The sequence below is a fragment of the Eschrichtius robustus genome, chromosome 12, assembly GCF_028021215.1.
Source record: "Eschrichtius robustus isolate mEscRob2 chromosome 12, mEscRob2.pri, whole genome shotgun sequence".
Taxonomy (NCBI): domain Eukaryota; kingdom Metazoa; phylum Chordata; class Mammalia; order Artiodactyla; family Eschrichtiidae; genus Eschrichtius; species Eschrichtius robustus.
The window spans coordinates 91,858,389-91,879,127 of NC_090835.1; the positions used below are offsets into that span (position 1 = coordinate 91,858,389).

At 39.2% G+C, this 20,739-nt stretch overlaps 1 protein-coding gene across 4 annotated transcripts in view; it reads right to left on the minus strand.

Annotated features, from left to right (window-relative positions):
- CDKAL1 (CDK5 regulatory subunit associated protein 1 like 1) overlaps positions 1-20,739 on the minus strand; it is a 650,586-nt gene that overhangs the window by 12,327 nt on the left and 617,520 nt on the right. The window lies entirely within an intron of this gene.

Consider the following 20,739-nt stretch of genomic DNA (forward strand, 5'->3'; position numbering starts at 1 on the left):
AATTTCATTCCTTTTTATGGCTGAGTAATATTCCATTGTATATATGTACCACTTCTTCTTTATCCATTTGTCTGTCGATGGGCATTTAGGTTGCTCCCATGACCTGGCTATTGAAAATAGTGCTGCAATGAACACTGGGGTGCATGTGTCTTTTTGAATTATGGTTTTCTCTTGGTGTATGTCCAGTAGTGGAATTGCTGGGTCATATGGTAGTTCTATTTTTAGTTTTTTAAGGAACCTCCATACTGTTCTCCATAGTGGCTGTATCAATTTACATTCCCACCAACAGTGCAAGAGGGTTCCCTTTCCTCCATACCCTCTCCAGCATTTGTTGTTTGTAGATTTTCTGATGGTGCCCATTCTAACCAGTGTGAGGTGATACCTCATTGTAGTTTTGATTTGCATTTCTCTAATAATTAGTGATGTTGAGCAGCTTTTCATGTGCCTCTGGGCCATCTGTATGTCTTCTTTGGAGAAATGTCTATTTATGTCTTCTGCCCATTTTTTGATTGGGTTGTTTGTTTCTTTTTTAAATACTGAGCTGCATGAGTTTATATATTTTGGAGATTAATCCTTTGTCCGTTGATTCGTTTACAAATATTTTCTCCCATTCTGAGGGTTGTCTTTTCGTCTTGTTTATGGTTTCCTTTGCTGTGCAAAAGCCTTTAAGTTTCATTAGGTCCCATTTGTTTATTTTTGTTTTTATTTCCATTACTCTAGGAGGTGGGTCAAAAAAGATCTTGCTGTGATTTATGTCAAAGAGTGTCCTTCCTATGTTTTCCTCTAAGAGTTTTATAGTGTCCGGTCTTACATTTAGGTCTTTAATCCATTTTAAGTTTATTTTTGTGTATGCTGTTAGGGAGTGTTCTAATTTCATTCTTTTACATGTAGCTGTCCAGATTTCCCAGCACCACTTATTGAAGAGACTGTCTTTTCTCCACTGTATATCCTTGCCTCCTTTGTCATAGATTAGTTGACCATAGATGCACGGGTTTATCTCTGGGCTTTCTATCATGTTCCACTGATCTATATTTCTGTTTTCGTGCCAGTACCATATTTTCTTGATTACTGTAGATTTGCAGTATGGTCTGATGTCAGGGAGTCTGATTCCTCCAGCTCCAATTTTTTCCCTCAAGATTGCTTTGGCTATTCGGGGTCTTCTGTGTCTCCATACAAATTTTGAGATTTTTTTGTTCTAGTTCTGTAAAAAATGCCACTGGTAATCTGATAGGGATTGCACTGAATCTGTACATTGCCTTGGGTAGTATAGTCATTTTTACAATATTGATTCTTCCAATCCAAGAACATGGCATATCTCTCCATCTGTTTGTGTCATCTTTGATTTCTTTCATCAGTGTCTTATAGTTTTCTGCATACAGGTCTTTTGTCTCCTTAGGTAGGTTTATTCTTAGGTATTTTATTTTTTTTGTTGCAGTGGTGAATGGGATTGCTTCCTTAGTTTCTCTTTCTGATCATTTGTTGTTAGTATATAGGAATGCAAGAGATTTCTGTGCATTAATTTTGTATCCTGCAACTTTACTAAATTCATTGATTAGCTTTAGTAGTTTTCTGGTGGCATGTTTAGGATTATACATGTATAGTAACGTCATCTGCAAACAGTGACAGTTTTACTTCTTCTTTACCAATGTCTATTCTTTTTATTTATTTTTCTTCTCTGATTGCCATGGCTAGGACTTCCAAAACTATGTTGAATAATAGTGGCAAGAGTGGACCACCTTGTCTTGTTCCTGATCTTAGAGGAAATGCTTTCAGTTTTTCACCATTGAGAATGATGTTTGTTGTGGGTTTGTTGTATATGGCCTTTATTATGTTGAGGTAGGTTCCCTCTATGCCCATTTTCTGGAGAGTTTTTATCATAAATTGGTGTTGAATTTTGTCAAAAGCTTTTTCTGCATCTATTGAGATGATCATATCGTTTTTATTCTTCAATTTGTTAATATGTTGTATCACATTGATTGATTTGCATATATTGAAGAATCCTTGCATCCCTGGGATAAATCCCACTTGATCATGGTGTATGATCCTTTGAATGTGTTGTTGGATTCTGTTTGTTAGTATTTTGTTGAGGATTTTTGCATCTATGTTCATCAGTGATATTGGCCTGTAGTTTTCTTTCTTTGTGACATCTTTGTCTGGTTTTGGTGTCAGGGTGATGGTGGCCTCATAGAATGAGTTTGGAAGTGTCCCTCCCTCTGCAACTTTTTGGAAGAGTTTGAGAAGGATGGTGTTAGCTGTTCTCTAAATGTTAGACAGAGTTCATCTGTGAAGCCATCTGGTCCTGCACTTTTGTTTGTTGGAAGATTTTTAATCACAGTTTCAATTTCATTACTTGTGATTGGTCTGTTCATGTTTTTTATTTCTTCCAGGTTCAGTCTTGGAAGGTTATACCTTTCCAAGAATTTGTCCGTTTCTTCCAGGTTATCCATTTTATTGGCATAGAGTTACTTGTAGTAGTCTCTTACGATGCTTTGTATTTCTACGGTGTCCGTTGTAACTTCTCCTTTTCCATTTCTAATTTTATTGATTTGAGTCCTCTCCCTCTTTTTCTTGATGAGTCTGGCTAGAGGTTTCTCAATTTTGTTTATCTTCTCAAAGAACTGGTTTTTAGTTTTATTGATCTCTGCTATTGTTTTCTTTGTTTCTATTTCATTTATTTCTGCTCTGATCTTTATGATTTCTTTCCTTCTGCTAACTTTGGGTTTTGTTTGTTCTTCTTTCTCTAGTTCCTTTAGGTGTAAGGTTAGATTGTTTGAGACTTTTCTTTTTTCTTGAGGTAGGATTGTATTGCTATATACTTCCCTTTTAGAACTGCTTTTGCTGCATCCTATAGTTTTGGATCGTCGTGTTTTTGTTGTCATTTGTCTCTGGGTATTTTTTGATTTCCTCTTTGATTTCTTCAGTGATCTCTTGGTTATTTAGTAACATATTGTTTAGCCTCCATGTGTTTGTGTTTTTTACATTTTTTTCCCTGTAGTTGACTTCTAATCTCATAGCATTGTGGTCAGAAAAGATGCTTGATATGATTTCAATTTTCTTAAATTACCAAGGCTTGATTTGTGACCCAAGATGTGATGTATCCTGGAGAGTGTTCCGCGTGCACTTGAGAAGAAAATGTAATCTACTGTTTTCAGATGGAATGTCCTATAAATATCAATTAAATCTATCTGGTCTATTGTGTCATTTAAAGCTTCTGGTTCCTTATTAATCTTCTGTCTGGATGGTCTGTCCATTGGTGTAAGTGAGGAGTTAAAGTCCCCCCTATTATTGTGTTACTGTCAATTTCCTCTTTTATAGTTGTTAGCATTTGCCTTATGTATTGAGGTGCTCCTACGTTGGGTGCATATATATTTATAATTGTTATATCTTCTTCTTGGATTGATCCCTTGATCATTATGCAGTGTCCTTCCTTGTCTCTTGTAACATTCTTTATTTTAAAGTCTGTTTTACCTGACATGAGTATTGCTACTCCAGCTTTCTTTTGATTTCCATTTGCATGGAATACCTTTTTCCATCCCCTCACTTTCAGTCTGTATGTGTCCCTAGGTCTAAAGTGGGTCTCTTGTAGACAGCATATATATGGGTCTTGTTTTTGTATCCATTCAGCAAGCCTGTGTCTTTTGGTTGGAGCATTTAATGCATTCACGTGTAAGGTAATTATCGATATGTATGTTCCTATGACCATTTTCTTAATTGTTTTGGGTTTGTTTTTGTAGGTCCTTTTCTTCTCTTGTGTTTCCCACTTAGAGAAGTTCCTTTAGCATTTGTTGTAGAGCTGATTTGGTGGTGCTGAATTCTCTTAGCTTTGCTTGTCTGTAAAGCTTTTGATTTCTCCATCGAATCTGAATGAGATCCTTGCCGGGTAGGGTAATCTTGGTTTTAGGTTCTTCCCTTTCATCACTTTAAATATATCATGCCACTCCCTTCTGGCTTGTACAGTTTCTGCTGAGAAATCAGCTGTTAACCTTATGGGAGGTCCCTTGTATGTTATTTGTTGTTTTTCCCTTGTTGCTTTTAATAATTTTTGTCTTTGTCAGTTTGATTACTATGTGTCTCAGCATGTTTCTCCTTGGGTTTATTCTTCCTGGGACTCTCTGCGCTTCCTGGACTTGGGTGGCTATTTCCTTTCCCATGTTAGGGAAGTTTTGGACTATAATCTCTTCAAATATTTTCTCGGGTCCTTTCTCTCTCTTTTCTCCTTCTGGGACCCCTATAATGTGAATGTTGGTGTGTTTAATGTTGTCCAAGAGGTCTCTTAGGCTGTCTTCATTTCTTTTCATTCTTTTTTCTTTATTCTGTTCTGCGGCAGTGATTTCCACCATTCTGTCTTCCAGGTCACTTATCTGTTCTTCTGCCTCAGTTATTCTGCTATTGACTCCTTCTAGTGTATTTTTCATTTCAGTTATTGTATTGTTCATCTCTGTTTGTTTGTTCTTTAATTCTTCTAGGTCTTTGTTAAACATTCCTTGCATCTTCTCGATCTTTGCCTCCATTCTTTTTCTGAGGTCCTGGATCATCTTCACTATAATTATTCTGAATTCTTTTTCTGGAAGGTTGCCTATCTCTACTTCATTTAGTTGTTTTTCTGGGGTTTTATCCTGTTGCTTCATGTGGTACATAGTCCTCTGCCTTTTCATTTTGTCTATCTTTCTGTGAATGTGGTTCTTGTTCCACAGGCTGCAGGATTGTAGTCAGTTCATTAGCAAATTTAATTCCACCTGCACCCTTAAATCCCCTGCCTCCCATGTAACCTGACATTCCCAGGTTCCAAGGATCAGGTCATGGGCATCTTTGGGAGGCTGTTATACTGCCTACCACATGCCCTACGGGTGATAATGTTGAGTTGCTGGGTACATACACTTCAGAGAATAACTGCTATACTCCAGAGAACTTGAAGTTTCCTAATCAAAGAACATGAGATAGAGCCTTAACTTCTAACTTTTAGATTTTTTATGTGAAAAATGAGGGGTTTCTTTTATTTTTAAAACTAGATCTAACCCTTCCAGTTCCACAACTCAGTAACTAAAAACAAGACATTGAGTTGTAGAGCTGGGATGACTGGCTCAAAGGCTAAAGCAGCATGTAATTTATGTGGGGCTACAGAAAGAGGGTGGAACGATGTGCAGCTCACAAGCAAAAAAGTCCAGGATTTCATAGGTTGGGACAGACTGAATACAGCAATGGTCCCAACACTTCGTGCTCCCCTAGCTGTGCCTTTTGTCACATAACTGCCTAGTGCTTTCCCTGATCTTGGTCACGTGACTTACTTGGGCCAATGGCATGTTATCAAACATGCCATATGCCAAGGCTTGAAAAGCTCTTGTGCATTTCTGTTTGCTGTTCCTGTTCCTCTGCCTTTACCATGAGGACGTTTCCAGGTTAGCCTGCTGTAGGATGAGACACATGGAGCAGAGCTGATTCATCTAAATAGTCCCAGTTGTGGCTACCTGCCAGCTGCCAGCTGAACCACAGGCATGTCAGCAGCCACATCGAGATCAGAAGACCCGCTCAGAGACCCCACAGCTGACTGCAGATGTGCGAGTGTGCCCAGTCGAGATTAGCTGAACCCCACTAAGGTTTTGTGGTTGTTATATATGAGGCATTTATAGTGATAATAGCTAACTAACATACAGGATGACCAGATATTTGGTTCTGCAATCTTTTTAAAGTAAGGGATACACGTATATCTCCAGCACAAATATATTCATTCACTCATTCATTCATTCAAGAGACACTGAGTGAGCATTTGCTCTATGCCAGGCACTATTCCAGACATTAAGGACAAAGGAGTGAACAAAGCAAAATAGCTCAGCCCTCATGGATGGCGCTTCCATTTTATTAGCTGGAGACAAAGGAACATAGATATTTGGTATGTCTGATGGTGAGATGTACCGTGGAGAGAAACAGAGTAAGGACAGGGGGTACTAGGTGTGACAGATGGTGGGGGCTGCTATTTAACAGAGGGCTCCTCAGGAAGGCCTCATTGATAAGGTGGGTTTCGGCAGAGACCTGAATGGAGGAGAGGACAGACATGACATGTGGGCATCTAATAGAAGCACGTTCCACGCAGAGGGTCTAGCAAGTGGGAAGGCCCTCCTGAGGGAGCAAACCTGGTGTGTTCACATCTCAGGTGCAGCATGGAGGCCACTGTGGCTGGCCCAGTGTGTTCGAGGGGGAAAAGGGTAAATGATGATGTCAGAGAGGCGACGGAGGAGTATGCAAGGCACTAGGCCTTGTAGGCCACTGCAGGGCCTTTGGCTTCCACTCTGAGTGTGATGGGAAACTCGAGACTTTTAAAAAATATTTTTTACTGTGGTGAGATATATATAACATAAAAATTACCATTTTAATCATTTTTAAGTGTACAGTTCAGTGGCAATTACATTTGCCATGTTGTACAACCATCACCACTGTCTATTTCTAAAACTTTTTCATCACTCCAAACAGAAAACTCAGTAACTATTAAGAAACAACTCTCCTACCCCCAACCTCTGATAACCTCTAACCTACTTTCTGGCTCTACAGATTTGCCTATTCTAGATCTTGCATATAAGTGGAATCATATAATATTTGTTCTTTTGTGCCTGACTTATTTCACTTAGCATAATGTTTTCAGGGTTCATCCATGTGGTAGCATGCTTTAGAACTTCATTTCTTTTTATGGCTGAACAAAATTCCATTTTATGTACATATCGACATATCAAAGACATTCTGTTTATCCAGTTATTTGTTGATGGACGCTTGGGTTGTTTCCAGCTTTCGGTTATTGTGAATAATGCTGCTATGAACATTGGCATACAATACAATTGGCAACAAACAGAGCAAGTATCTATCTGAGTGCCTGCTTTTAATTCTGCTGGGTACATATCCTAGGTCATATGGAACCCTAGATTTTGACCACAAGAAAGACATGATCTGATTTTTATAGAGGGTAGAAACAGGGAGACCAATTAGGCAGATTGTTTGTGTTTATTTTCAGATTATATAGTACAGAGCATGGAAAAACCACCTCCTACAAGAATATTTAAAAGAAAAAGCCTGTAGCAAATTACACTATCCTACACTATGGATGCTTTGTGACTGTTCAGAGGAACTGACCTCATCTGAAGGATAGCAGAAAAGAAATAGCACTCAAAGTCAATGAAAAGGGGAAACTTAGAAACACGATCACGAAGTATTTATTTTAGGTAACTATACTTTAAAAAATGCTGTTGTTGGTTATAAATATGACTGAAAAGACCAATGACCAACTCCTCTTCTCACGGTATATATGTCATGGATGCAATATTAGCATCTCGGTTAACGAGGCCCAAATAAATCCTCCGTGATCATCACCGTGCCACCAACTTCGTACCACATAGTCATTTATCACTTCCTCCGTGCCAGTACTACTGAGTGCTTCCCATGCATTACCTCACTTCATTGTCAAAACTACCCTATTGAATAGATTCTATCACCCCCAATTTATAGAAGAGGAAACATACCTTGAGATGGTAAGTGAACAGCCAATGCACACAGTTGTGAGGGATGAAACCAAAATTCCGAAATCTACACAGTAAGACCACAAAGTGTATGTGCTTGAGGGATACTCTATTCTTTCAAAGTGGATGTTTGCAGGAAAGAATCCCTGGGAGCCAGGGGCCTCTAGAAGGAAAATACTGACCTTGATAAAGTAAATCTGCAACAGTTTTTGGCTTTTTTTGTCCTTTGGACTTCTTTCTCAAGTGGTGGCAAATCTGAAAGTTACTGGATCCTATTTTTATAGGTTGACTTCCTACCAGATAACTTTTGACTTGACACATGGCTTGTGCATTTATGTTTCTCAGTAATTTTATAGAATTACACTGGGGAGATTGAGGGACAGGAGAAAATTTATTTCTCCAAAGCCCTTTACATTCCAAACATGGCAAACTATGTTAGAAAACAAAGATATTCACGGTTCTATTATTTTAGGCACAACTCAAAGTTAGTACTCTGAATATGACAGGAGAAATAGGCTGAAAATTTATGGTTAGAAGCATGCCTGGCTCTAAAAGTACTCATCCTTACAGTTCCCACGAAAAGAATTTAAATTTGCAAGATTAACATCAGTTTAAAAAGGGGTTTTTGCAATCTGCTTATCCAGATGTCAAATGACTTCAAAGAGCAGGTTGGGTGGCTTGACTGCGATTTTTTTAGCCTTTAAAGAATATACTAATGTCCTAAGCTGAAGTAATAGACGATATCAACCTATCACGTACTGTCAACCTCCCTGCCTCTTGTCAAGAAACCCTCTATTCCACCCTGTGTATCAGTGACAGCCAAGTTCATTCAACAAGTATGTACAGAGCACCAACTCTGAGCCAGGCACTGTGCTATGGCCCGAAGCTGGTGGTGAACAGAACAGAGAGGGTGGCCCTGCTCTTGTGAACTTTTGCTCACACAGGCTACTTTCACTGTTTTGCTCGTGCTCAAAAATGTGCCAACGTGCATGGTAGAAACTTCTAGTATTCACCCATATCTTCTCCATCTTATTTATACAGAAGTATGTATTTCCCAAACTCTTGAAATTGGGTGGGGCCATGTGAATAGTTCTGGGCAACAGACATAAATAGAAATATCCTGTGCCACTCCTGTGCTGAGGCAGTGAAGAGGCTGGTTCTCCAGACAGGCAACCTGGGTCCCTGAGTGCCTGGGTGGAGCAGACAATCCCTGATGCCAGATGTGCTGTAGTATGAGTAGGAAATAAACCTTTCTCGTGTTAAGCATGGGATTTCAGGGTTAATGTGTTACTGCAGCACAGCCTAAGTTATCATGGACTAATACATGTGCTTTATTGTATAATGTGCTACTTTACTTCAAAGTCCAGAGGGCCCACTCTTCACAATGAACATTATTCTACGCTTGCTCCCAATTGCCCACATCTGCTTACAGATGCCCAAGGAAAGCCAGATTTATTCCTGTGCATTCTGTCACTTGACTCATGTTCCTTTTGCACTGAGAAAAATCTCCTTCTTTACTTCCCTGATTAAGTCCTTCTCACCTTCCAAGTCCAGTTCTAATCCCATCACATCCATGAAACCCTCTGTAGTGGGAACCGTGTGAATACTCTCTTCACATTGACCATCTCCACACTGTAAATTCCACCTTGCTAATACAGATTCCAAGAAACACTTCCCATCCTCCTTTGTCCCTAGGGTACAAAACCTGAGACCCCGGTCCTCCACACTCAGATGCAACAGGTCTGAGACCTGGATCGTGAAGTAAGCTTCACGAGGAAGCAGTCAGGGCTTGGGGCTTCTATCTTGCTGGGGCAGGAGGGGCAGAGGTAACATATCTTACCAGCAGCTTCTATGTGGTTTGGGTGTTACTGTCGGAAAACTCAGCGAAGAGTCTGCTTCTCAGCCCTTCGAAAGATTCTGTGGACTACCCAGTATCCCTTTTTACATACCTTTCTGTTTAAACTAACCGAGCTATTTTCTGTTGTCTTCAAAGAACCCTGACCTATACATTCCCTGATACCCCAAGTCTACAGAGGTCTCCTATCTTCCAATCTCTTATGATCTGATGTCATTCAATTTAGCATTTTACATATTACAGATTTTGTTTTATAAGCACCTGTCTTCTCTTCCCAACTACAGTTCCATCTCCTTGAGGGCAAGGATCACACCTTAAGACTGCTGGTCCCAAGCAGTGTTTGGCATAGTGCTGGGTCTACTTTATGAATTGATCGGATGACCATATAATTTATCATCCAAACCAGGATACTGTGGAGAATGAAAAATGGGCACTATTATTAATTATACCAGGATAACAGGTATAAACCAGGACTGTCCCAGACAAACCGAGACATATGGTCATACTTGGGCACTGGTAATTGATGCCTGAGTAAAAAGTCTGAAAAGTAACGCAGTCAAAATGAGAGAACAAAAGAGCAATTCTGGACACCTTAGATGTGGTAAGAATCATCCATAAAACTTTAATCACCAGAGCAATGATGTCACATCGGGTAGCCAGTGCACCCACATAGGACCCTCTCTCTCACCCCAATCCCTCCCCAAAAGGGTCACAACAGAATAGCAGTACTACCAGAAGAACATTCAGACTAAAATCTCCTCAAAGGCCGAGACCATATTCATTATTTCTATCTCTAATATTTAGTCCGGTGCTTGGATAATATCATGTTCAATAAGTACTAAAACATATCCTAAGAAGCCAGGCATTACCTGTATGTTCAATCAGTGAGTAATTCAGGCTGGGGGGCCTGATTCTTTTTCTTGCCCTCAGCCATTCCTAGCTCTGGGAGTCTGCCCGTGGCCTTGCCTCAAGCTCCTTCTACCTGCTTCTCCGACTGTCGGCAAAGGATGCAGAGAGGAAGGGAAAGTGCCTGCCCAATCCCACCCTATGATGTCTCTTTGTGAGTGTGCACAGCCATGTAAAGAACATTTCATGGGACTTCCCTGGCGGTCCAGTGGTTAAGACTTCGCCTTCCAGTACAGAGGGTGTGGGTTCGATCTCTGGTCGGGGAGCTAAGATCCCACAAGCCTTGTGGCCAAAAAACCAAAAACATAAAACAGAAGCAATACTGTAACAAATTCAATAAAGACTTTAAAAATGGTCCACATCAAAAAAGAAAAAAAAAAAGGAACACTTCATGTGTTCTAGCTGCTCTAACCCAGGCCAGAATAATAAAAGGAGGTAATACAGGTAAAAAACCTCAACACCAAGCACACAGTAGAGGCTCACTAAACAGTAGCTATTATTATTATCATCGAAGCACAATTAGTTCCTTGATGCATGCAATTCCCTTCCCCATGCCCCAGCGACAAGCCTCTGGAGGGGGAAAATTATTGTCAGCGATCGCACAGTTACTGATGCAAGTGAAATGAAAGCTAATTGTTTAGCATCAGCTCGCTCTGATGATACTCTGAATGGTACTCAAATTGGTGCATGGAAGGTATTGCAAACATACTGAAGACCTTTTGAACTGACATAATCATACAAGTTCAGCTGTAATGCCCAGTAAAATACAGCTCAGGGGCATAGAATAAAAGCTGTGTATCTAGACTGTGAAACCCAAATATGTCCTAATGGATCTGCAAATGAAACTAATTAGAAGCCATATGAAAGGAAGAAATGGACTAAATATTAAATGTGCTACAGTTTTAATTGTGACAACTTAACATGTGGGCAATGAAGAATTCAATATTATATAAAGTTAAAAAGGAAAAAAAAAAACAACTAGGAAAAATTGCTCGGGATTGGAGCCAGTATCTTGCGGGTGGAAGGAAAAATCGGAAGGAACACACCCTCATTTACTTCTAACACGGTTAGCTGATCTGTTTGAAATTAGATCCACTCTCAACTGTTTTAACTTAATTGTTAAGCCATTTCTTAACCTCATGAATGCAGTTTTCATGCGCTTTCAAATCTGGCCCTGAACTAATAGACCCTTTCACTTCAGTAGTTTTGGAAATGAATGTTAGATGGAGAGGAAAGCATTTTAACAATGCTTTTCTAAGGGTCAAAGCTCTGAAAATATAGTATAGTTTGTACATAAAACTCAGTACACCTGAATATCCTGCTGGCCCTTTGTCTGGTAATGAGGCAAACCATGCCACCCTTTAAAACTTCTGCTTCCTTTCTGAGGGCAGCTGGCTCTGTTGGTGTTGAGCTATCTAACTGCTCAAGTGAATCCATTATTAGGATCAAAGTCCCAACAGATGAGAAACAGGTGGCAGCCAGGCACCCTGGGGCAGTCCTCCCTTCCCTTGTGAGAAACAGGGTAGGTCCAGGTCTCCATTCTAGAATATTCTCCTTTCAAAGGGGGCACAAGGAATAAGAGGAAGAAATGCCTGTCAGTAAGAACAGCCAGTGCTGTAAGATTGTTACTGAGCCTCTTTCTGTGAATTTGTCATTCTCACTGTGTGGAAGAACCCCTAAGTGAATCTGGTTTCATTTGCCATTTTGTAGGAAACCAATGGCTGACGATCACAACATTTGAAATGATAAAAGATTATGCAATTTTTACCTTCACTGCTTGAAGTAAAATGATGCCCTAGCATGTATCACAAATTAATAATGATAATTATTATTAATTATCAGTAGCCAACATTTATTGTAACAGTAGCTGACACTTCTTGATTGCTAAGCCATTTCCATGTAAATCCTATGAAGTGGGTACTATTATGATCCCCCATTTCCAGAGGCAAGAACTGAGGTAGAGAGAGGTTGAGTAACTTGCCCAAGGTCTAATGCTTGTGGTGAAACAAGGATTCAAACGCAGGTGATCAGAACCCAGAATCCATGTTCTTATTTGCTATACTGTGTTGTACAGTGACGACCAATGGAAGCAAAGTACCACTTAGAAAATTAAAGTAAAAATATTAAAATAGAAGCCAGTAAATCACTGATTTTTAAAGGTATACTTACTGAATCCCTTTATCAAATATCAACATATGTACTATGCACTGGGCACGCTGTCCACATTATCTAATTTAATCTTCTGCGAATTAGTTATGCCCATTTTACAGATGAAGACAGCGACTGAAGAAAGTGTGCTGTACAACATCACAGGAATTGTACTTGTAATCTGAACCCACACCTGACAGGTTCCAAATCTTGAGCTCTTTTCACAAAGCCACGCTACCTCTTCTTTCTTTAAAGCAATTCTCTATGACTAGGAATAAAACTAATAAGAGGAAAACTTTGGAATAAAACTGACTACTTTTAAGTTTAGAATTAGGAGAGAATTTTCTTCTTCTCTCTCTTCTGCCAGGCACAAAATAGCTCTGACTTCTTAAGTATCGATCCTAGAAATGGGAGGATTCAAGTGATCTGTTATAACATGGGCCATAAAAGGAGAAAGAACGTCAGCAGTAAATCTGGTTCGTCTTTACCAAGCAGCAGTAGTGCTCACATTCCCATGTATTCCTAAGGCAAACTCACAACTCGAACCACTTTTAACAGAACACAGAGAAGAGGATTAATACTGTCCAATTTCTCATCACTTTTTTTTTCTCTCCTTTTTTGTACCTAGTGTAAGCTTCTCTGTTATATAAAAGGAAACTGCTGTCCAGAAGTTGTCAAATAAGACTCCTGCAACTCAAAAAGGAAAGGTAGTATAGGCCTGGGATTAAAAACCCAGGCTTGATCCCACACCCATCAGGATGGCTGCTACCAAAAAACCAGAAAATAATCAGGGCTGGTAAGGATATGAAAGAAACTGGAACCCCTGTGCACTGCTGGGGGGAATGTAAAACGGTATAGCCACTGTGGAAAACTGTATGGTAGTTCCTAAAAAAGTTAAAATTACCATGTGATCCAGCAGTTCCACTTTTGGGTGTATACTCAAAAGAATTAAAAGCAAAATCTCAAAGAGATATCTGTCCAACCACATTCACAAGAGCGTGAGTCACAAGAGCCACAAGGTGGAAACAACCCAAGTGTCCACTGATGGATGAATGGATAAACAAAATGTTGTATAAATACACAATGGAATATTATTCAGCTTTCAAAAGGAAGGAAATTCTGACACATGCAGCAACAGGAATGAACCTTGAGGACATTACGTTAAGTGAAAGAAACGAGGCACAAAAAGACAAATACTGTTATGATTCCTCGTATGTGAGTTCAGAGACAGAAGGGTGGTTGTCAGGGGCAGGGGTGAATGGGGAGTTGTTCAGTGGGTATAGACTTTCAGTTTTATAAGATGAAACAAATGGGTTCTGGAGATGGGCTGAACAACTTGTGAATGTACTTAACACTACTGAACTGTGCATTTAAAAGTGGTTAAGATGGTAAATTTTATGTTATATATGTATTCTACCACAATTCAAAAACAAGGACACAGGCTTGGAAATTGGTATGACTGGGAAATAAATCCTGGCTTGCCTCTCCCACCTTCTAATTTTGTGACTTTGGATAAGTTGTTATTATTTATTGAGTTACTGATGCTCAGATTCCTCATCTCTGAAATAGGGATAAGAATAGTACCTGCTTCACAGCATTATGGGGATACTGTGAGTGAACGTGTGTAAGATACAGTATTTAGCCCATAATAAACACTCCATAAATACTGGCTTTGTGTCATAGCAGTAGGCGTGGAGTCTTTAGCCAATGGCAATGCAGAGTAGGTACAGAGAGAGGAAAAATCCCTTGCAATCTCTCCAGAGGCCACATGGGGTGGCATTTGTTCCCTTAGGGGATTTAACATGGCCCGGGGTTTGGCTCACAGCCTTGAAAGCTCAGAAACTCAACCGCCCAGCATCTACAGAAGGGATCACGTGGATGGGACTCAGGAGTCCAGTGTATAAAACTGGAATGCCAATTTATAAACAGCACATTTACAGGGGGCTGAACAAATCTGTTTTCTTCCTGCAGGAAGGCAGATTTGCATAGGAAAGGCAAACAATATTCAGAGGGTGGCCTGGTGATCATGGACTCAACAAAGGGAAGGAAATGAATCACGTGTATAATGGTACCAGGCTAAGGTAACCAGATGCACTCATTTCTAAACAGGGATAGTTTTCTGACTTTTTGAAGTCCACCGGCCAAAGCAGCCTCTCTTCTGGGACACAGGTGTTTTCTGCCAGTGTTGGCTCTGGACCTTCCTTGTTTTGCTTGCATGTCTGACCACTTCTATCCTCTGGCCTATTGTTTCTCTGGCCACTTTAATGCCTTCCATCAGGCTGTGGTCCACTCCTGTAGGTCTAGGAGCCAGTCCTCTCTATAAGGTAATTCTGCCTGTCTTTTCTTTGACCAAAAGGGTATTGGGTTTCATACAGGGTAATATTATTCAACTCAGATGCTAGAGCAATGTAGACTTTCACGTATTTTGTTTAACAGCCTAAGAAAAATCATTAGAAACATTCATTGAATTTCTATATACAGTTAGGCAGTAACCATCAAGATATATTGCTAAGTGAAAATAGCAAAAGTATCCACCATTTATCTAAGAAGAAGGTAATAAAAAGTATGTAATATATATAAATGTTTACATTGTTAAGACAAACCACTGGAAGAATAAACTGAAAACTAAAACAAACAAAAACAGTTCCTTAAATAGGTAAGAAAGGAAACAGGGTGGACATGACAGGAGTAGTAGAAGTTGGGCTTCTCAGAACACTTTTGTAGATTCGATTTTGCAAAGTATTTTACATAATTATGAAACAAAATTAAGTGTTAAAAATTCAAAGAAATGGAAAACGAATACTGCTACTTATGTACTGATTTGTTGGTATAACTATATGAAGAAGAATTATTTCGGGTGCCTTTAGAACCGTTTTTTGCCTGTACATCCCTAGTGGGATGCACTCTATGAACAAAAACAGCGGAAAAACCACCACCACCACCTAAACTGCTTTCAGTAATCATATTGTTGGTGATCGTGTTGGTATAGTTATTATTAGGCAGTTACGTGAATATTATAGGATAAAGCAAATGAATAATTACACGGTGTTACTGTGAACTGGGATGGAAGAAAGAAGTTACAGGTGCAAGACAGAAAATTTCAGAATTTGACCTGGATGGGAGCATTAGTATGAATTGAAAAAAAAAGGGGGGGTGGATTTTGTAGCTCCACCTGCTGAAAGGTATAAAAATAATGACCAATTAAATAGCCCACACTGTAGGCTCTAAATATCATTTGTTTAACTAAAAGAAACCAAGGCTCCTTAGAGACATGGCTGATTCCAGGTCTGGAGCAAAGAATGAGCCTAGAACATCTTGACACATCAAAAAGCAAAGTAACTATCAAAGACTTCAGGAGCTGTGTCAAAGGATTGAGGAGCCAATTTGATGAGCTTCCACTCTCCAAAAATGCAACTACTTGAGCACTAATTAAATATAATAACTGCAATGGATAAAACCATATCAAACATGCAAAATCCATGAGTTTATAATAATACTAAAAAAACCCTCATTGGCTACTTTTGGAGGATGTTACAGAATCAACTCAAATTTTTAAAACTGGTAAACAGAGAGAAAGACATCAAGCCTTTATCTCACCTTTCCTGTCAGAAATGTACCTCAGGGTAAACAAAAATGAGTAAGGCAAAGTTTCTCTTCATGGAAGTGCTTTTAGCTAATAAATGAGGAAGGGAAGACAGAATTAGAACGCCACCATTTTGAAACCCCTAATGACTCAATGAATCTAGGCAATGCTCATCAACCACTGACACATAAAGAGAGGCAACCAGACATTCTATGCCTCATAATGGAAATGCACAGCATCACACAAAGTAATCTTGTCAAAAACGCAAACCTGAATCTGACTAAGCCTCTAAATCTAACTACCAATTTATAAAACAAGTGGGGAACAGAGAAGCCTGTATCAGAGGATACAATTAGCAAATTCCAAACTGTGGGAAATGCTGCAGGACAAACAACCTGGTTTCTTCTACAAATAAACTGCAATACAAAAAGAGAAAAAAAAGAGAGAAAAGGGAACACCGATAGATTAAAAGTGACTTACAAGACATACTAACTAATTGCAATGAGTGGACCTGATTTGCCTTCTGATTCAGACAAACTGCTTAAAACACTGCAAAGTTTGAACACTGTGTTGACATTAACTGGATAAAGAATTGATGCTAATTATTTTAGATTTGATACTGTATTTAAAAGGAGTCTTCATCTTTCAGAGATATTTTCTGATATATACCTCGATGAAATAAAATGGTAAATGGGATTTTCTTCAAAAGAATCAGAGGGGGGATAGGGGTGAATAAGAGCAGAGATGACATAACTGTTAAAGGTGAGCGATAAGTAGGTGGGATAATTATACTAGTCTCTCTACTTCCGTATATGCTTGAAATTTTCTGCAATAGAAATTCTCCAGAATAGAGTTAAAGCAAAACAGCTTTTTGATCCTACTCTTTGATGATGGCTCTCAGATGATTTTTCATATTATCAAATACTCATGGATTTTGGTACAGGTGACACTAGGTCCTGTTTACCCAAAGATTTTCTTCAGATGGAATGCCTGAACAGCACAGTAATTTTCCAAGAAACATGAATTGTATAAAAAAGATCATCACATTAAATGGGATGTGTTAACACAGATTTAGGTTCCACGAGAGAACATGGTAAAAATATCATGCTCTTAAAACATCACAAAACTGTTTTTCCCCAAGTTCCTACTCTTTTGGCCCCTTTCACTAAACATACTGTTTTTACAAATATCAAACACTCCTTCCCACTTGAGAATCATTTTCCTGGAAGAGGGGCTCTCAAACCTCAGCCTGCATCAGTATTACCTGGACAAGTTGTTAAAAAACAGATTACTGGGTCCCTTTCCCAGAATTTCTGGCTCAGGCCTGGGTTGGGGCCCAAGAATTTGAATTTTAACAAGTTCCCATTTATCGCTGATGCTGCAAGTCTGGGGACCACACTTGAGAATCACTGTCCTGGAACGTCTATGAAAATTTATGTGTCCCCTGCTTCCTCCCATCTCTTCTCCCCCCTAAGAACAAAGTTGCCTGACAGTTTCCATAGAAAAGGGCATGATCTATCCTTTCTTTGATTTATATTTATCCCTTTGAACTCTACAATGCCTTCCATTGGATAATTATTACATAACCTTTTTCTGAAATTAATTACCCTTAAATGATATTTATTTTAAAATGTTCCCTATTAGGTTAGAGGTGGCATTTTGGCTCCCACCTTCCTTAAAAATAATCAGACTAATTTTGTCTCTCTATCCTATTCTCCCCTTCCCCTCTTCCTCCATTCCTCTAACTGAACTGAAAAGAGGAATAGTAATAACCATCAAAAGATATTACTATATGCTGTTTTTATTAGAATATCATTTCTGAGAGGACAGTAAGCTTTCGACTTTACTATAGCTTTCCTTTCCCACCATGTTATGGGCATTTATGTAACTATTATTATTTGAAAATAACAAGGCCTGATTTCTATTAATATTTACAGTACAGAATTAGAACTCAAAGTCCTGCCACAGGGTATGCATTCAATCCATTTTTGTCAAATGAAATATTTCAATCACAGAGTCTTAGAGACAACCGAGGTCCAGGGAACCTAAGTGACATACAAAAGGTCAAAGAGTCTGTTACTGCAAATGCCAGAATCCTATAATCCAGATCTCGTAACTCGTACCCAGCCTGTGCTTCTCCCCCTGGTCTGTTGTACCCCTCACCAGTTTTATCGAAAGAGGTCAACAGTGCCTAAAGTGAGACAAAGTAAGTCCAAAGTAGCATAGGGCTAAAATACTTAAAGAATAATCCTAAAATTCTCAATTAAGGAAATACATTTACTATGGAAAATAATTTTTTTATACAATATTTTGCTTTAGATGCTTTGGCCTTTCTAGGTTTCTTTACAAAGTGTGTATGAGGAGGTTATTAGTCTAGAAAAACTCAGGAAAAGCCTAGAAAATTTAAGAAGATAGAAATTCTGACGGGATTGGTGTCTCTGGCACTGAACAAATTACCCTAATAGATCACCCCCACTCCAATACAATGTGCACTGCGTGATCACAAGACCACAGCTGATAGTACCACGGTCATCTGCAGAGTCTGCTCTTTCTAGAGAAGCTAGATTTGGGGGAAAGGGAAAATAACCACTTAGTAACTATTTACTACGTCCCAAAAATAGTTTTAGGTGGTTTACATACACTATTGAATACATTCCTTTCAACAACCCTATGAAACAGACATTATTGTCACATTTAACAGACTAAACTAAAGCTCGGAGGAGTCACAGGCCCAGGGTAAACTGGCAAGTCACAGAAGGTGTAACTGCTTCCGGGGTCACACTTCATCCACAGGGTGAGGCTCATTTTTTCACTAAAGAGTCCCAGCACCTTTATCAGTACTCAAAGACTCAAAATGTCTGAGACAGGATTATAACCTCTATCATCTACTTCTAAATCCTAGAAAAATGGAAGCTGTTCTCCTCCTGCTTAATTTATTTTGGTTCATATCATTAGCAAAACCATTTGTAACACCAGGACAAATTCATTAGGGAAGGATTTTTGACCCTGAGTTTGGCATATCTTTAAAAGCAGACAAATAATGAAGCGTAAAGCTATGTTCATTAATTTACATGAAGTCTCAAATGGTGATAAAGGACTTGCCTGATGTTTCCCTTAATGTAAATGCCCAAATCAATATTCCTAACCCTTTGGCCTCATGCATGCGATCAAACTATAATTCCCAGAGGCCCAGAAGGGCCAGCAGTCAAATGACCTTTATCCTCGTCTCACCTAGGGCTTTTGGGTCATCCCAGCTCAGAGGAGGCCTGTTGAGAGAACTGATGACACCATTTCCCAGGCTGGAGGGAGGCAGCGGAGAATAGAAAAAGCTGTCCCATGGAATTTAAATGGGGCTGCCCCTTTAGAAAGCAACATTACAGTTAAGGAACCAGTGAAAGGGTACTGCTTTTCCTTATTTGTGTATTATTAATGTGATGTTTTAAAATACCACCCTTTTCTGGATGGACCTAGAGTCTGTCATACAGAGTCAGAAAGAGAAAAACAAATACCGTATGCTAACACATATATATGGACTCTAAAAAAAAAAAATGGTTCTGAAGAATCTAGGGGCAGGACAGGAATAAAGACGCAGATGTAGAGAATGGACTTGAGGACACAGGGAGGGGGACGGGTAAGCTGGGACGAAGTGAGAGAGTGGCATGGACATATATACACTACCAAACACTACTATCTAAAATAGATAGCTAGTGGGAAGCAGCCGCATAGCACAGGGAGATCAGCTCGGTGCTTTTTGTCCAACCTAGAGGGGTGGGATAGGGAGGGTGGGAGAGAGACACAAGAGGGAGGGGATATGGGGATATATGTATACGTATAGCTGATTCACTTTGTTATACAGCAGCAACTAACACACCAATGTAAAGCAATTATACTCCAATAAAGATGTTAAAAAAAAATACCACCCTTTTCAATAGGCTTACATGAAGGAATTAAAGCAGGCAGGGTCTTGAAATAATAATTTGCCCACCACTGCCATTTGTCATAAAATCCTTTTCACTGTGGCGATTTAAAATCAACCTTGTAAAACATACAGTGAGGAAAAACAGAAAAAAAATTTTTTAAAGCCACTTCCTTTAAAAATTTCTGAAGTAGTAGTTAACCTGTCAAAAGCCGAATCTCTAGCAATATAATTTAAATGCTGGATTACACTGTTCCTTCCTGGCCATCCATCCAAAGCCCCACGTATGATGTATGATTTTTTTCTAAACAACAGCAAACATTAACGGTTATGCTTATCAAGTGTGAGAGTTCACTCCTGGTTGAGCAGGATGACACGCTTGGCAGGGTTTGGACAAAGGCTGGCCTATGTCATTCCATAATCGGTCAGATGGCTGTACACACGGCTTCTTCACGTGTCCTCGTCAAGCTCATGAGAGGGTGTCACTCACATTTGGATTCCAGAGTCCACCACCACAATAAGCGAGAATATAGATAATATGAACTTCTTTGTCATTAATCCTAAAGCTTAATTAACATGCCCTTGACATTTCTTTTGAGGGAAAAGATAATACATATATTAAAACAATTTTGGAATTATATAGCCAGATAAATATCACTCAACATTGTTCTGAATGTTAAGTCATCGCTATATACTTTTTTGGGGAGCACTTAACAATTGTGTTGAAGAAAGGACATCAAATGATGCTTAGAAATGTGATACACATTTTCATTTCACACTCCATCAGCTTTTACAGCTGTAGCTCAATGAAATGTAAGAGAGAGCTTGGCAA